The 17,828-nt window shown below is 46.4% G+C and overlaps 1 pseudogene; it reads left to right on the forward strand.

Annotated features, from left to right (window-relative positions):
• LOC103634181 (dicarboxylate transporter 2.1, chloroplastic-like) overlaps positions 1-17,828 on the forward strand; it is a 59,816-nt pseudogene that overhangs the window by 27,572 nt on the left and 14,416 nt on the right.

The following is a 17,828-nucleotide window of genomic DNA, read 5'->3' on the forward strand; positions in this document are numbered from 1 at the left end:
TACAGCTTCTAACAAACTACAATTCCCAACTTACAGCTTGCAACTTAGGAGGGAAGACGGTTTCACTGGACAACAATGAGAGAAAGCAAGAGCACCGAATGGGAATGTCACACACAAACGCACACGTGACGCACCCCGGCGACGATCAACATGGATGACCCCAGGCCCGGCAACAGCATTAACGCGTCACATTGCGCCGGCCGAAAGAACCGATGGATGATTCCTTGCGTTCGCAGCAAACCCTTGACACGGCGGCGAGCGACCACCTCGGCCCGGCCCGGCCCCGTACCACCACGTCGGTGCCTACACCTGCGCCTGCGCCTGCGCGTCTGCACTGTCCGAGACGGGGACGAATGGGCCTGGTCCAGCCGGTGGACCACCTGATCATAACCAACTCAAAAGGCATGGTCCCTACGCACCCGTGTTTTTCCCCCCTCCACCCTTTTTTTTTCCCACGGACGCGACGGGTGCCGTGCCGTGCCGCGACGCCACGTACGTCCGGTCCACGCCGAACCCAGCTCCCGCTGTCTGTTGCTGGCTGGTGCGACGCGACGCCGAAATATCCTGGCCTGGCCCCGACCCGACGCATCGCGTGCGTCGTGCTCGCGCACAACTCACCCCCCATCCCGCGCCCCATGCGCACTGCAGCTGTGGTGGCCGGACGCGAGGGGCGCACGGCAGGGCACGAGACGACCGCCCACGGGGGGAATCTGTTCCATGCATGCACCAGTAGGAGAAACAGAAACTGTTTCGACGTCTCTGCAAGCAGGAGCGCGATGCTGTTGACGCCGTTGGAAAGACGACGCGCGCGACACGGCAACACAACAGAACATACTCCCGTAGCTAGCGCACGTAGTAGTAGTAGGCCGCTGCAAGATTCGATCTTTCATCGTGCTGGTTGCACGCTATCGTTGTTCGCTAGTACGTATTCCTACTACATACATAATAGCTAGCCAGCGTCGCCTAGGGCGATGCAACACCTAGTAGGTGCCTAAAAGCGTAGGCGCGGACGCGCGCGTCGAGTCGACTCGACTCGGACCTTCCACTTCCAACCAACTAAAACTCTGCGCGGTTGCGGTGCGCCCCCGGCGGGCATCAAAGAGCCTCCTTCCAAACCCATGCCCGAGCCCGACGACGACAGCCACCCGAGACTCAGAAGCACGGCACATACGATCGTGACAAGTGATGGAGAGGCAGACACGAAATCTGCTTGCCGAAAAGCCTACTAGCGGTGGCAGATAATGGGAAACCTAACACCACTCTCGAAAACATCAGAAGGAAATTACAACAAAAAAAGGAGCTTTCGCTCCCGCTCCAGCGATACACGCCGTGATCTCGACCAGAGCGCCCCCCCTTGCCCCAGTTTGACAACAGCTGCCTGCTGCTGCTAGCAACTCGTGCCGGCCTGTTCGTTTCGCAACAGTGAAAGCGTGGATGGCCGGTGCAAATGCAATGCAACTCATCACCGATCGCCACAAAAAGTCCAGGCGCTTTTGGCTCCCTGCTCTTAGTGCTCTAGTGCCCCCTCCTGCAAGGCTGCAATTTGCGATTCGCGAGCAGTGACCGTGACCGTGACCGTGACCGTGAAAACGCGCGAGCTCCCCGGCCACCGCACTGCACGGAGCACACACACAACTAGCCCGCGCCTTTGCCAACAGCTCGAAACCCTTGCGGGCTTGCCGCGGCCGCGCGCGCGTTTTCACCTCTGATCTCGTGCGCGGCGCGGCCGGGTCGGACCGGAACGAAAGGGCCAAAGGGGTAGCGACGCTACGTCGCTACTCCGCCGTACGTCCGCGCCACCGCCTGCGCAGGAAGGAAGGAAGGGAACCCGGCCGTCCGTCCGGCCGGGCACTAGGGTGGTGCCTGCCTGTGGCGTTGCCGCTTCGGGTTGGCTCGTGCTCCGTGCTTGCAATTCCAGTGCCGTACTGCCGTCCATGGATGGACGGACGTCGGCAGAAAAAGGCGAAGATGGACCAGAGCGGAAAAGGAGCCGAGCTCCAGCAGCGAGCAGCGTCGTCCGTCCCCCACAGGCCACGCCAAAGGCAACCCTGCTGGCTCGCATCGCTTTCCTAGCCGCCCTAGGCGGGGGGGTCGCCTGTGTCTTTCGGGCAGGTGCTGTGCCTTGGCTTGTCGCCCCATTCCCTCACCGCCAGCGCCCAGCAGCCAGCACCTCGTTTGGGTTTTGGATGCAGCACTGCACGATTCCCTGACAGCTCGGAAAGGGTACAGAGCCTGCGGTTGGGGATAAGAACAGTGGTGAGCCAAAAAGGTTGGGTAGCTCGTTCAACCAGCGGAACCAGTATTTTTTATATTAGTTCATATTGTTAGTTAACGAGCCTATCAAGTCAAAGCTGTCGAGCTTAAATTTATATTAATCTCATATTGTACTATGTCTCGGTTGATTGTTAGACCTAGTCCTATAAAAGAACATTATCATGACAATCAATCTATTTTCTTTAAACTGGTAAGAAGATAACTATGGAGCCCTAGATAGACTAGTCCGTCGTTATTCCTCCCTCCTTCCTCCGGGACAGGTAGCTCGCGTCGTGGGGGCAGCGCAAGCACGCGGTCCCGGTCTTTGAATATGTCCGGGGATTTCAGCGGACGCATGTGGCGTCCAGTACGTGAGCAGGGTACTATGTTTCACTTTCAAGGGATGAGCAACTTTCAGTTTAACCAAGCCTTATTACCGAAGTAGACAGAAGTAAAACACAAGTTACCGAAGGCTGTTTCCACCACTCGAAAAGACTCCGTGGCACGCAGAGGAGGACAGAATTCTCAAATCAGTACGCGCTGCCTGCTGCCCTGTGCTGTGCTTCATCGGAGCAAGAGCATGTGCTGGGCTGGAATCTCGTCCCGTAACGATTCGGTTCCTCGTCATGTTCTGGGATTTTTGTTCATCCTTTTATTTTATTTATTTTTTTACCGCGACGCGAGATCACCTTTGGTCCCCCCTCCCCCGGTCCTCTCCTCCTGCTGGCTGCCATCTGCCAAGCCAAGGGCGCTGCCGCTACTGTGCCTGAACGCTGCCGCGCCACAGCGGCAGCCTCGCAGTGAGATCCCAGGCACCCATTCAATTCTGCAGTTCTCGCTGCCGCCCTTCCCTCTCTGTCTTCTCCGCACGGCGAACAGTGCGTTCTCGTCCGCTGAGGCCGAGGCTGTGCTGATCGAGTTTGGTCGCTTGTGTTAGTGTCCACTCCAAGTTGTTGAGTCGCGACCGTCCATTGGCCACCTGCTGACAAGCTAGCGGAGCGGCGGCATCCCGCGATCAAGACGATATCTGACGAACACATGAATCGAGGTTCGCCTGATCGATCGCTGGCCTGGCGCGACGACAACGACTACGACTACGCCGTGAACCTAAAAGATCTCGACACCGCCGGTGGAGCTTCACACAGGTAGGAAAAAGGGGCATGGAACTGCGTGAAAGTGAGCCTCACGCACCCAACCTCCACGGGAACATGATCGACGGCTCGACGCCGCCGCCGGCTAGAGTCTAGAGCAGCCGGCGCCCGACGCCCGAGGCGAGCGGCATGGCTGGGCGAGCGAAAAGGCAGGTAGGGGTAGGCGTAGCGGACTATGGGAGGGACAGGGGAGCGCGGTGGTGGGGCGCATGTGGCTTTCACCTCCTGGCCACACACACAGACGGCGACACCGAGCTGAGCAGAGCTGATGCCGTGGCCCGGGGACCATCGCTGCGGTGCTGCCTGCCGCGCCCGCGCTCCCGCGCGGTACCCGTCCTCCTGTGCCGTAGCCCCTGCCTGTTCAGACTGCGCGAGCCGGGATGCGCGCACGTCACCGGTTTGCGGCCGGCACAGACGCAAACCACCCGATTGGTTCGCTGCACGCGAGAGGCCAAAGCTTTGCACGAGCCTGGTCGGGGATACGGATGCTTTGGGTGTATAGGCAGATGTAAAGAGAGAAATTGTCTTAAAATGGATTGTTTTGTATTTACTCATGGTCTCATACAGCTCATATCTCCAGACAACACGTTCAGATAAAATTAACATATACGCTGAATCAGGATAAAATGGTATATACAACCAATCAGACAGACAGACAACCAATTAGACGGATAGCGAATTCGTCCCCTCCTCTCCTCCGGTCCAACCCCGGCCCCACTCCACCGTCGTCTTATTGTTGCAGAAGAAGGGCCTGTTTAGAAACAGATTACCGAGCTTTAAATATACCAAAACCCCCTTTATCTCAAAACATTACTCAAACGCTCTAAGGGAAACCCTAGTATAGCCCCTACTTGATTCACCATAGCAAGTATAGATAATTAGACCAGGGGCGAAGCCAGCCTCCATAATCGCTGGTGTCAACATCATTATACACAGGTGTCAAGAATCCTATAGGTAGTGTTTAAACGATATTTTACACTATACTTTTTGAAAATCATCAATGTCAACTGACGCTGGCGCTAAGCTGTAGCTTCGTCAAATACAGCGGAGCCTCTATTTAAGATGTCAAATTTGGAAGGTGACACAAATTCTCTCCCAAAACTATTGGGTGATGCTCAATCAACAAGATACCGAGTCGGGCTCTATCCACTAAACCTGATACTGCGTTCTCAATAAATACAGTATATCGATTTCTGCATACGCGTGCCACTATTTATTGAACATCAATCAAGAGGATATTGTGATATATCAAGTAGACCACTAGTAGTTTAGGACTAAAAGTTAAGAAGTCAAACTCTACTCTTTTTAATGCTTTCTCTGATGCAGATTGGGTAGAAGATATAGGTGGTAGAAAAATATGATCTCATCTCATGTAGTGCACATAAGCAAGACATTGTAAATTCGGAAACGAAAAAGATTATGTTCGTACGTACGTCCATGGTGCCGCCCGCGCCCACACGACGAACGTTGTTTTGCTTTGCTGCGCATCATCCGTACATGAAAAAATACCAAACGCCGTGCACGGGCAGCCGCGGAAGAGGAAGGCATGCCTAGGTTCATCGCTCATTCAGTGCAAGCGCAAGCACCGAAACACGTAGCAGCCTGGCAGTCTGCTGATACGTCCAGTGAGGTGTGCACGCAAGTTGCTTCCATTCCATTGGCGCAGAAGGAAGTCCAGTGATTCTCTGTGTGAAATGGTGAGCTCCCTTTTTGGCGGGCGGCCCTGGCAGCGAGTCCCATCACACTACGGCTGACACCACCATTGTTTGTTCAGGAATCACACGCCACGCCAGGGCCCCCCGACCGATCCTTTGTCCGTCTCCGTCAGAAGCAGCCGTGTGAGAAGGACCCGAGCCCGAGGCCCGAGGGGCCGGACATCAACTTGCTGCTGGCTGCCGCTGCGGCGCGGTACGGCGCCGAGCCGCCGATGATGCCGTGAGCGGCCGATCGACGGAAATGATGGCAGAACGCCATATACCGTGGTGATACACAGATACCGATGTCGATACTCTGCTCATCACTCGGTCGTTCGTCACCAATGAAGACTTTGCGTGCGTACAGAGGTATATATATACACTGTTAAGTTGTATTGTATCCCTGCCGTGCCACCCACACACACAGACTGACTTTTATCTGCAAGTACTAGATCGTGCAACTTCTGTCAAACCTCAGGTGTGCATCCAGTTGGTGAGACGTACCTTTCGTCTTCCCGGTTTCGTCCACCCGGTCTTGAAGCACTTGAACAAGCTTTACCACATGAGTTACGCTTACGCAGAGGAGAGGAGACACAGAACCGAGAGAGCCCGCCGCTGCCAAATTCCAGGGGCGGGTAGCACACTAGTTCGTAGTTCCTCGCTAATAAAAAGAAGGGCACAGCGACCCAAAACCGCCACACTGGACGGCCACTAGCACTACGGTCTCCTCGTCACCCTTTGTTTCTTCTCCCGGGCACGGTGGTTCATGACCACACGCTCGCTTTACACGTTGCTAAGCTAAGCTAAGCGCCTAAGCTAAGAGAAAACATTACCAACGCGCAAAAAAAGGGGCAACAGTTCGCAACGGCACGGGGCGAGGCCAGGCCGATGGAGCGTCCAAGGAATCCCAGCTTTCGCGACACGTCGTTTTCGGGGAGGACGAATTGTATAAGCCCCTCCCTGACGATCTTATTTTAAAAAAGAACCGGGGACATTTTTGCGTCAAAAGGATTCGCCGGGGATTTGGCGGAGGTTAGAATATGCAGCCGGGCGTTACTACTAAACAAAGAGAAAGGCGAGGCGTACCAAAAAGCCGCGATCACCTTTCTCCACCGGCGGGCGATCGACGACGACGACGACGACGACACGACGATTGAAAAAAAAAAACGATTCGGGTCGCTGTTCTGCGGAGATGGGGCGCAGGATCTTCCGTGATTGCGTTCTGCGCTGGAAAAAAAAACAAATCCCAGCCAGGGTCGAAGGATGCTGGTTTTCTTGGCCATCGAACTTGAGCACAAGTGCAACGCCGAACATGAGGATGCCCAGCCAGATGTGGAGGACTCGACGAGGAGTGATCCAAGTGCGAAAATCGAGCTTTCTACTCCCTCCCTATTCTACTTGTACCACGGTACCGGTCCAGCACTCCACCCCGCCCGTCCTCCGTGTCCGTTTCCCAGAACGGTGCCCCGCCGCATGGTTTGGGCTTCTACCGACCTGCCTTTTGATCCTCCGACCAATGGAAGGGACCCGAGCTTTTTACATTTCACTAATCCCTCACCACTCGGCCCTCGCCGGGTCGTACCAGATTCAGAGAGGGTTAAGATCAGATCATGAATCGTTACTTTGATATGGTCTGGACCTGAACCGTGTATAGTATCGGATTGGGTTGGCATATGCTTTTCTCTTGGACACGTTGGATCATAGTTTTTTTTGGGGTTGGTCCTTTTTTTTGTTGCTTTGGATCAGTTTTTTTTTATTATGTCCGGTTTTGGTAAAAAAAAAACAATAGCCCATATAGAGATGACAATGGGTAAATACCCACCGGGTATTACTACCCTATACACATACCCACGACACAAAAATAACATCATCGGGTCACCCATATACACTGTCGGGTATGGATTTACCCCCATACCCATGTGGGCATGGGTCACCCACCCGTACCCACAAAAGCTAAACATCCATTCAACACACTAAAGATAATTGGATAAAGTAGTAACACTAAGATAATACTACATAGCACATTACATATTCCATTACATGGTTATTAAATTGTCGTTAAGCCTTCTATAATATTATGGCCTAAAAGGTTGTTAAATAGTAAAAAAGATGAATGACTAAAGTCAAAGTTCATGCTTGGGCTAAGTTTATATTGGGTATTTTATACCCACGGGTTAATGGGTATGGGTGAAGACAGAACGTTCTAATACCCGTTTACCTATTGGGTGAAGATTTGTACCCAATAACATACCCATGGGTAGAATATTTAGCCCACATACATACCCTAATGGAGTAAATACCCATCGGGTATCGGGTCGAGGGTACCCATTGCCATCTCTAAGCCCATATCTGGCCCGTAAATTGTTACGTGACAAAAACTATGACTCGTGCCTGCTCGTAGCATTGAACAGATCAGGTCAAGTTTTTTTGACAGGCCAGGTCTGATGGCCCATGATTAAAACTAGACATGGTGCCCTTTCACGCGCCCCGTGACATGCTTGTATCTATCATATATCATGCTATATAAGTATACATCTGCATGTTGTTTACGCTCTATGTATTATGAGTACATACCAATTAATATAATTCTAGTAAGATTTGGTGGGTGGTTTCAAAAGTACTTAACAAAAACTAAAAATATGTTTCTGGTTTATGAATGTAAGAAAAATAAACCAAATCTTATTTGATGATTAAGTTTTGTTGTTTGATGATTAACATAACTATTTCAACTAACATTATTTGCCAATGCTTATGGATATAATTCAAGAACTACACAAGAAGACTCACATATCTACATTCACCAGAGTGAAGAAAGTGTTTACTATGCGTCACACTCCTCATCTCATAAGATGCAAGATAAAACCAAGAAGGACACAACGATCATAAAGAAACAAAGTAAATAAAGGGTTTATTAGCCATCATGCATCTAGAGGGGGTGTCAAATCATATAGTCAGAGGCATCTAACCAACAGCAAATAGAAGCATCAGACCCAAAGCAGCTAGAGTATTGGACTATTTGGTTGCACTGTTCATCTTGCAATAGCGTTGGACTATAACTATTCATAGACATCAGACCAATCCATATAGCGCCGATGAGGTGCCATACGGTACAAGAGTACCCAATGATCAGCAATGGCTAGTATTAATATAGTAACTGTTCTAAGGCATAAGGCCATGCCCAATGGTCTAACAGTGCAACCGTTAGATGGTTCAGTGGTGTATAGAGTTGGCCATTGAGTGTACAACAATAATATCTCCCCTTGGGGCTATAAATAATATCTCAAACCAACCGTTTGAAATGTGTGGGAGCTAAGAAAGATAACCATGGAGTTAAGAACCAAATACAATAGCTCAACATAGTGAAGTGCTTATGAAATCACTCTATAATGAGCATGGGTGTTTGTGAAGTATAAGTTAGTTAGACTACTTCATTAGCGCTTTCTCTAGGTTTTACCAAAGGGACTAGAACTGAGGTTAGACTCACCACTTACCCCTTGATAGTTGCATGTGTCATTGTGATAGTTATCCCGAGTAGGTTTTGTAAGTCTTGTAATATTATATCAACTGCGTTTGTGGTGTGGCCTCCACTAGGGATGGATCCCGATACTTATTTGAATGTTAAGTTTTTGGTCTTTTTTCTTCGATTAAGAATAAACGGGATATAAAATCTATCATGCAAAGTTGTATTTTTTTGTTTTTAGCATTAAACTTGTTATTATTCATAAAAAGTAAACCTCAAATTTATCTTATATTTTTCCAAATAATAGATATACAATTCGAATATGGATATGAATTTAGATTAGGACGTTTTCAACTTTTTTGTTGTAGGGAGCAAATAACGCACAAAAAAACTATACAAAATTTCATTCTATTTTTCATAAATTGCTTAACAACATAACTAAAATCAGCACCGAGATTATGCATATCTATTTTAAATTATTAAATTTGCTATATAATTTAGATGTTTATGATTCTTCCTTGGCCTTCACCATATACTGGAGGAAACGAGGCTCGTAACATTTAGTTAGGAAAACTCGAAAGTGAAGACATCGAGGTGCATTCAAGGAGGCTACAACCGTAGCACTATTTATATATGGAGAAGGTCTGTGACTATCTATGGAATTATCTATCTAGGACTTAGCCCCTCATGTGGGCATTCCTTTGCATGGAGCTCCAATAAGGATTAGGAAAAAACTTACATGTCTTTTGATACCTTAGTAAAAATACTGACACACCAATGAAGGTTTGTTCTCCATCATAATTAAGTTGTTGTATCGTGCTCTCTCCATTCCAAATTAGTATTCACTCTAGCACTTAGTTTTTATGTCTACATTCAAATAGATGTTGATGAATCTAGACACATATACAAAACACATACATTAATTATTGTATGAATATATTATATGTCTAAAACCAATTTTAATTTGGTAATGAGGGAGTATTATTTTACCTTGGTTACGTGTTTTTATCTTTTTAGCTTAGTTATAGGCTAGTGGATATATTTGGAACCTAGGTTGTATAACTCTTTGTGATAGAAATAACAATAATTAATTAAAATCATGGTTGCACATAAGATAGTTAATTTATTGTGCATGTATTGACTAGGGAAAAATAGAGGCTATAGTTTAGAGAGAAATTAGATTGCCTAATTCATCCCCGTTTTAGACATCAATTGTTCCTTCAATTAGTATCAGAGATAGTGGCTCAATTTGTAACTTTTGGTTTAACTATCGTTGAGCCAACACGTTTTAGAGAGGGAAGAATGGATACTTTTGGGATACCTCACTTTGATGACACCAAATTCCCATACATAGTGCTACAACGGTTTGCGACATAGAAGTTGTTGATCTAGATGTTTGAAGACACTCGTGATAAGATGAAACAACTAAGGAATTCCACAAGACCAAGTGCAAGTGATAAAAAGAAATTTCATCAAAATGTTAAAGGAAAAAACTGCTTGTTTGAATCTCTCAGTGTGATTTTTTACCAAATATTTATGCTTACAAAAGCTAATAAACTTTGGTTTAAATTATATGAGCTACATGATGACACAAGCCATGTTCCTAGGCAAAAATATCGCCTAGTTTTGTATGATTATAATTCTTTTCAAATGAATGAAAGTAATCTTGTTAAAGCTATATATTCTCATTCAAATCTAATCATCAATAAGCTCAACTCTATTGGCATAACTGAGCTAGGTGATGCGGACATTATGAGGAAGATCATGTCCGTCCCACCGCACTATAAATATGAAAGTACCATCATCATCCTTCACAATACGGAGAACATGAACACAATGACTCTGGGGCTTGTCATTGGCAAGCAGTGACATTCAAAATGTCATGAAAGGTGGGTCAATAAAAGCCACACCATGAAGCAAAGGCATGACTCTCACATGTGAAGAGTGCAAAAAGGTGAAGGGAAAGAAGCAAGTTGAACGCTTAAGCTCAAGCTCCTCAAATGAAAACAAAGAAGTTGAGGATCAAGCCTCCACCTCATCCTTCAAAGTTGATGAAGATACAATAAGAATAGTCGAGAATGTGATGAGCATGAGTCACAAGCTGAAACTTATGGGTGTGCTCATTCATGTTCAATACATACTATTTAATATTGATAGGAAATAACAAAAAAGGGATTTTGGGTGTGTCAAGAAGGAACACTTTTTTGCAAGAATGTCCAAACAAGTCCACACCCATGGACAAGAAAAAGAGGTGCAAGTGGTCAAAAAGAAAAGCAAACTGATCTTACGCCCTGATGATGTTTCCAGCCAGTAGAGACAAATAAGTTGTGTGACTATACCAACAAGTACCTTATGTATAGATGGCCAAACGGACTGGCACGGCCCGACCCGACCCGACCCATTTTCGGCACGGCCCGTTAGGCTCGTCTAGCGAACTGTGTCGTACCAAATGGGCCCACGTGCCGCGGTAGTGGCCCAGGCATGGCCCGTCAGCCTGCTAGCTGTGCCGAGCCGGCCCGGTGGCACGTTGGCCCATCTGAGTATATTGAATAATTTAGCAAAAAAATGTGTAGTGTAGGGGTTTGAATACACAACCTAATGTATGAGAGACTTAAATGCACCCATCTACCCGGTGTGGCTACAGCTCTATTGTGTTATATGTTGAATTCTTATACTAAATATATGTAAACTATTATTTTTAAAATAAAAAATGTAACTGAGTCGTGCCCGTGCCAGCACTACGGGTCGAGATGGTGGCCCAGGCACGGCACTATAGCTGTGTCATGCCAGGCACTGGCACTATACTAGTCGGACCGGGTCGTGCCTGGGCCATGTTTTTTGTGTCGTGCCTGGGCTGCCCATCGCGTTAGTGCCAAATGACCATCTATAACCTTACCTGTCCCATCCATGCTACAATAAAAAAAGTAAATCAAATCTAATAACATATTGTTTGTATGCAACCCACCCAAACAAAAAATATGCATGGGCGACTTTGATACCATTATAGAAAATGGCTACACTATGCACTAGCATATCTATCATATTCAACCAAGATATCATGCGAGTAGATGACCATGAATTGCTACTAATTGATGTACAATACAATAGAAGAATGTCACATCGATATAGTGGATGTAGTCGCAAGTCCTCACATACCAGCATTGATGACACATTTGGTTGTGCTCCTCACATTTATTGATGGTTAACAATATAGCAATAGCAGCAACATCTCTATGGTATTCACACGTGTAGGGATAAACACCGCAATATCAGTGTGCTAGCACCGCAGGTGCATTGAGATAAAGGGTGGTGGCTTCGAGGCGTGTTGGGGACTTGTTCTCAAATGTTAAGAGTTAAGAACAAGGCAACATAAAAAGTGTTAAGTGTTAAAGTCCTTCGTCCTTCGAAGCATTATGTCCCTTCGGGAAATAATGAGTTTCGGACGAAGGTCATAAGAGACATATCTTCGTTAACATAGCAAATAATGACGAAGAATTCATATAAAGCATGAAATATAATATAAGCATCACCATAGAATCATTTCTATTTTATTAACATGGAAAAATAGAAATAATTCCGAATTACAAATGTACCTTCGGTCCTGAGAGAAGGTGAAAAGTACAAGCGTGACGCCAAAGCAAATGCCAAGTCAGCGTGAACAGTACGGGGGTACTGTTCATCTATTTATAGACACAGGACGCAGCCTGTGACGAATTACAATTATGCCCTTTACAAAAGTTTACAACATTATGTTAGACCTCTATGGATAAAAAGGTCATTCTATCTCTATGTCGGTTTGCAACGCCGAAGCTCTATAAAAAAGGAACCTTCGGCCATTTCCTGGGGACGATTTCAGCCGAAGCTGCTTCTTCACGCAAGACCTTCGGCGCAACGAAGCATGGGCCCAACAGTAGCCCCTTTCGCGGCACTAGATCGTTTTTCGTAACGAGCTTGAACCGTGAAAAAATCCTCTCAAGCTTCGGGAAGCCGAAGGTCCAAAAAACACCTTCCCTGAGCTCGTTGCCGAGAAACGATTCATTTCCCGAGATCGTGTCGGTCCCACCTTGCAGAGTCACTGTTTGGTCTTTGCGGTCCACTGCGCAACGAGTACAAGTTACTGCCCGCCTGGTGTAAAAGCCCTGCCGGTTCGCCTTCTTACCTGCAGCACTATATAAACAGACGAGTAGGTGTGAAGTTACCACAGCATTTACTGCTATTTGCACTGTTTTGCTGCCAAAATTTTTAACCACCACCGAAGCTAGTTTGTCAGATTTGAACGAAGCTCCATCTTGAAGCCTGCTTCGGAGAAAAAAGTACCCAAGTTTCACAAGTTCATAATTAAATGGCCAGAGTTCGCTCTACAGCTAGAGTTGAGCGTGAGGGGAACGAAACTGAAGCTTCGGAGACTGTGCCCATCTCCGAAGCGATGCAGCGCTCCGGACTGGTGACTGCGGAAGAAATGCCTGCTGCCGAAGCAAACCCGACAGCTGCCGAAGGAGAAGGGAACATTGAAGAAACCGACTCCGAAGATGACTACCGTATTGCCATGCCCAGCAAACCCAGCCACCTAGACTTCGGAAAATCGACTGTTTCAAAGGTTGATCTCGCCAAGATGGTGAAAGCAGGTTTTTTCAGTGAAGATCAGAAGAAGCTACTTCGCTTCGGGGGAGAAGAGACCACCCCGAAGCCAGAGAAGGACGAGGTTGTCATCTTCAAAAGCTTTTTAAAGGCTGGGCTAAGATTCCCTGTTCATGAGATTGTTGCAGAGATACTGAAGAGGTTTGGCATCTACCTTCATCAGTTAACTCCTAACGCTATCGTTAGGCTTAGCGTTTATATTTGGGCCCTCCGAAGCCAAGCAGTGGAACCTTTTGCTGACAGTTTCTGTCGAGTTCATGAATTGCATTATCAAACAAAGGCCAGAAAAGATGGGCTTCATGAAAACTTCGGTTGCTACAATTTTGCCTACCGGAAAACCGCAAAGTTTCCTGTAATTAGCTACCGAAGCAAATGGCCGGCAGGCTGGAAATCAGAATGGTTCTATGTCAAGGTTGATGAGGATAAGGAGAAGCTTGTGCAAAGTCCACTCGAGCTAACTTTCGGAGAAACCCGACCTCACTGCAACATGACACCAGAGGGTCAAACTCAACGGGCAATGGATGAATTCAGAATCGTTGCAGAGCATATTGGTACCAGGGATCTGGTTCAAGAATTCTTAGCATTCAGAGTCTTCCCTACTCTGAAAAAATGGGAAATGCCGAAGTTAAAGGGGGAGAAGAAGGAAGGGGATCTTGTCCGGCTTCCTTACCACTTCAAATTCAAGAAATATTTTAAGAAGCCCTGCCAAGAGTGGCTGGATACAGTTGAGGTGATGTGTAATGAAATTCTTGGGAATTACTCGAAAAAGGAAGACCAACTGATGACAGCAGCCTTCGGCACCCGTCCGAAGCGAAGGCTGAACCGAGTGCTTGATGCTCTGGGTTTCGAATATCCTGATTATGCGCAGCTGAACAAGGGTGCTGAGGGCGAGAGAAGAAAAAGAGCGGCCGAAGCTTTAAACAAGGATGAAGAACAACCACCAAAAAAGAAGAAAATTGTCAAGAGAAAAATATCAACTCCAAAGCGAAAACTATCCGAAGAAGAGGGGACCCCCACACCACCTTCTACTAGCGACGTGGAGGAAATTCTAAAGGTAATGACTGAACCCATGCCCACGAAGCTAAGTCCATTAGGGCCTCGACTGACGAAGCTTTTTCAAAAGGTGGCAGAGCCGGAAAAAACGAAGATATCCAAAGCGAAAAGGCAAAGAATTATTGCCGTAACAGAAGTTATTGACAAGACGCCACCGAGGGCGTCAATCCAGAAAACACCAGCTGTTGTGGGCACAGAAAATGTCGAAGTCGCACCTTCGGAAGTCGCGGCTACCGAAGCCGCTACAGCCGAAGATGTAAACTTAGATTCTACTATTGAAGATATCAACAAAATTTTAACAGGCATGGCTGCAGAAGAAGCTGCCACCACTGCTGAAGAAACCATGGCCACAGTGCCTAGGAAAGGGAAAGAAATAGCCGAAGACACTTCGGACGACGAAGCCTACTCATTTCAGAATTTAGTCGGGCAAAAACTGTCGAAGGCCGAAAAAGAAGAGCTTAAGGAATACGCCAAATCTTGCGGATACAAGCAAGGAGCTCTTCTATTTGGAGGCATTGATGATGAAAAACTGGGCTGCATCCGGGACTCAGCTGGGGCTAAAATCATCGGTACTCTATCAAAGAGTATCGGTTTTCCGAAACTAGAGACAGACATCAGCCGCTACCGACGACAACATATCGTCGGCAGCTTATTTTATTCAAATTTCAAGGTAAACATCCTTCTCTCTAGCTTCTATTGTTTTTTAATAATGGCAATATTTTTTAACGAAGATTGTTTATTTGCAGAGCATGCTTCTAAGCAAAGCTTTGAGGATGCAGCAAGATCTAGAAGATAAAAAGCACGAAGCTATAATTGAGAATTTGGAGAGCAAGATAAAAGAACAATCAGCTATTATTGAAAAGAAAGACTTCGAACTTCAATCAACCGAAGGCTTGCTGGCAGAGACTGAAGCCAAAGTAGCAGAATTGAATTCGAAGCTTCTCTGCCAATCGAAACAATTTGAACAAGAGAAGCTAAGACTTGACTCGAAACTTGAAGCCGAAGTCCAAGCCAACTCAAATTTGAAGAAATCATTAACAAGCCTTCAGGATAAATGTTTGAATTTTAGCAACAATTGTATCCAACAACTAAAGAAGATCTTTTACTCAGTTGGAGCCAGCAGCGGGAAATTTACCCCTTCGGATGAAGATTTACCAAAAGCCTTCGATCATATCGAAGCTGAAATTGAAGAACTTGACGAAGTTATAGCTGGGCACGGTGACTTCTGTGCCTGGGTAGCTTCTCGGGGTACTGCTGCAGCATTTCTGAAGGCCGGCTGCGAACATGGAAAGGTTGTCAACAGGCCCAACTTCACCTTATCTTCATCAATCCTGGATGATATGCCCGACCTCGCCCGAAGTATCTCCAATAGATTTATAAAAATGGTATGGACAAAGGGCGGGCGAGAGAAAGCTGGAGACGAAGCCCGAAGTCATCTTGAACCAGTAAGAAATGACATTTCGTGCTTACCTTTTCCTTTGGGCTTGATTCTTATGATTCCTTGACTCATGTAGGATGACGAAGGTGAAGATGATGCCTAGGATATGTCGCCGAAGTTGTCGTCGAAGCTGAAGCTTAATGAAGACTAGCAGAAGTGTGCTTTAGAAAAACTCAGGATAATTTTGTAACAACTCTTGTAAATAGAATTAAACTGTTCTTCAAGGAACTTTGTACATACCTTGTAATATATTCTTACCCTTCGATTGAGGTGCTTTGATGTGGACGAAATCAGTTTTTTGAGCCGAAGGCGAAAAAACACCTTCCCTTCTTTTCGTACACAACGAAGCATAAAAGGCCGCTTCCTCTTTTTGCCGAAGCCTTTCCTTACATAACAAAACATAAAAGACTGCTACTCTTATCTGCCGAAGCTTTTATTTACATAACAAAACATAAAAGACTGCTACTCTTATCTGCCGAAGCTTTTATTTACATAACAAAACATAAAAGACTGCTACTCTTATACACAACGATTCATAAAAAACCACTTCTTCGAAACCTTTCTTTTACATAACGAATCATAACAAACCATTTATCCGAAACTTTTCTCTGTGCCGAAGCAACCATTTAGGAACACAAATGCTATGAATGAATGCTTATGCATGCAAATGCCATGATGTAATGTGCAAATGAATGTCCGAAGCGTATGTCCGAAGCCACACTCATCCATCATTTTCTTAGGAGCAAACACACGTCAGCTCTGCATTCCCTTAGGAACGACTTTGGAGCATCTTTGCCTTTTACTTAGGCAGTATCAGCGTTGACTTTTCGCTGTAAGCTCTGCATCCCCCTAGGGACGTCTTTGGAGCTTCTTCGTCTTTTACTTAGACGGTATAAGCTCTGCATTCCCTTAGGAACGACTTTGGAGCTTCTTCGCCTTTTACTTTCGGCGGAATCAGCGTTGACTTTTCGCTGTGAGCTCTGCATCCCCTTAGGGACGTCTTTGGAGCTTCTTCTCTTTTTTAGTTTCGGCACTCGATGGTGCGCTCTCAGCTTTTACATTTACATTCTTTGGGGGATTTTGCTCTTATAAAACTAAAAAGGAAATTACATATGATGGCCCCATTAAAAAACCTTTCTCCCCCTTCGGAAAGGAAAAGGGTGCCATGAAAATGAAAAGAAAAAGCATAAAAAATTACATCATATTATACATAGTATCGCCGAAGCTCATCCGCATTCCAAGACCTTGGAATTTCGTTGCCATCCATGTCCTTCAATCTGTATGATCCAGGCCTTGACGAAGATACTACTAAGAATGGTCCTTCCCATTTGAACTGTAGCTTACCCACTGTATCTGGGTTAGCCACTCTCCGAAGCACCAAGTGTCCCGGCTCAATATTTTTTAGCCGGACTTTTCTATCTCGCCATTTAACTGTTTCAGCCTGATATTTATTGATATTCTCCACGGCCTGAAGCCTGATCCCTTCTAAAGCATCCTTTTCCACAAGGCAAGCATCTTTGGGACCTGATTCTGCCGAAGCTACTACTCTTATTGATCCAGCTTTGGCTTCTTCCGGGGTTATTGCTTCGTCTCCGAATAATAACTTGAATGGGGTAAAGCCTGTGAAGAAAATGGGTTTTCCTCGTGGGAAACAACGAAATTATTACATGAAAACTAACAATGTTCTTTGTTTCACAGAAAATAAAACTGAATAGAAAAGACTGCTATCAAAGGTAGGATATGTGTCAATAAATGTGCTTCGACTCTGGCACAGTGCTGTTCTCTGACTGTGCGAGCTTCGGATTGTTCTCTGAAATCCCTTTGGTATGGGGCATATTGACTCCCTTCTGGCTGTTGACCCTGTTGCAGTGGAGGTGGAGGCGGAGGCTGCTGCCAGGAAGCTTGAGGTTGACTTGCCGAAACTACAGAAGCTGCAGGGTGGTTGTCTATGTATTGTGGGATGTAAGGTGGATGATACGAAGCAGTATGCATGACCTGCTTCGGCTGAGCTTGTTGAGATGCAGCTTCGGCTATTTCCTTTTGCTTCTGGATTGTAATATGGCACGTCCTGGTGGTATGGCCCTTGCTTTCTCCACAGAACAAGCAAAACAGTTTCCTTGGTTGATCTCCGAATCTTCCGC

This window comes from Zea mays, chromosome 7 (genome assembly GCF_902167145.1).
Source record: "Zea mays cultivar B73 chromosome 7, Zm-B73-REFERENCE-NAM-5.0, whole genome shotgun sequence".
Lineage (NCBI taxonomy): Eukaryota > Viridiplantae > Streptophyta > Magnoliopsida > Poales > Poaceae > Zea > Zea mays.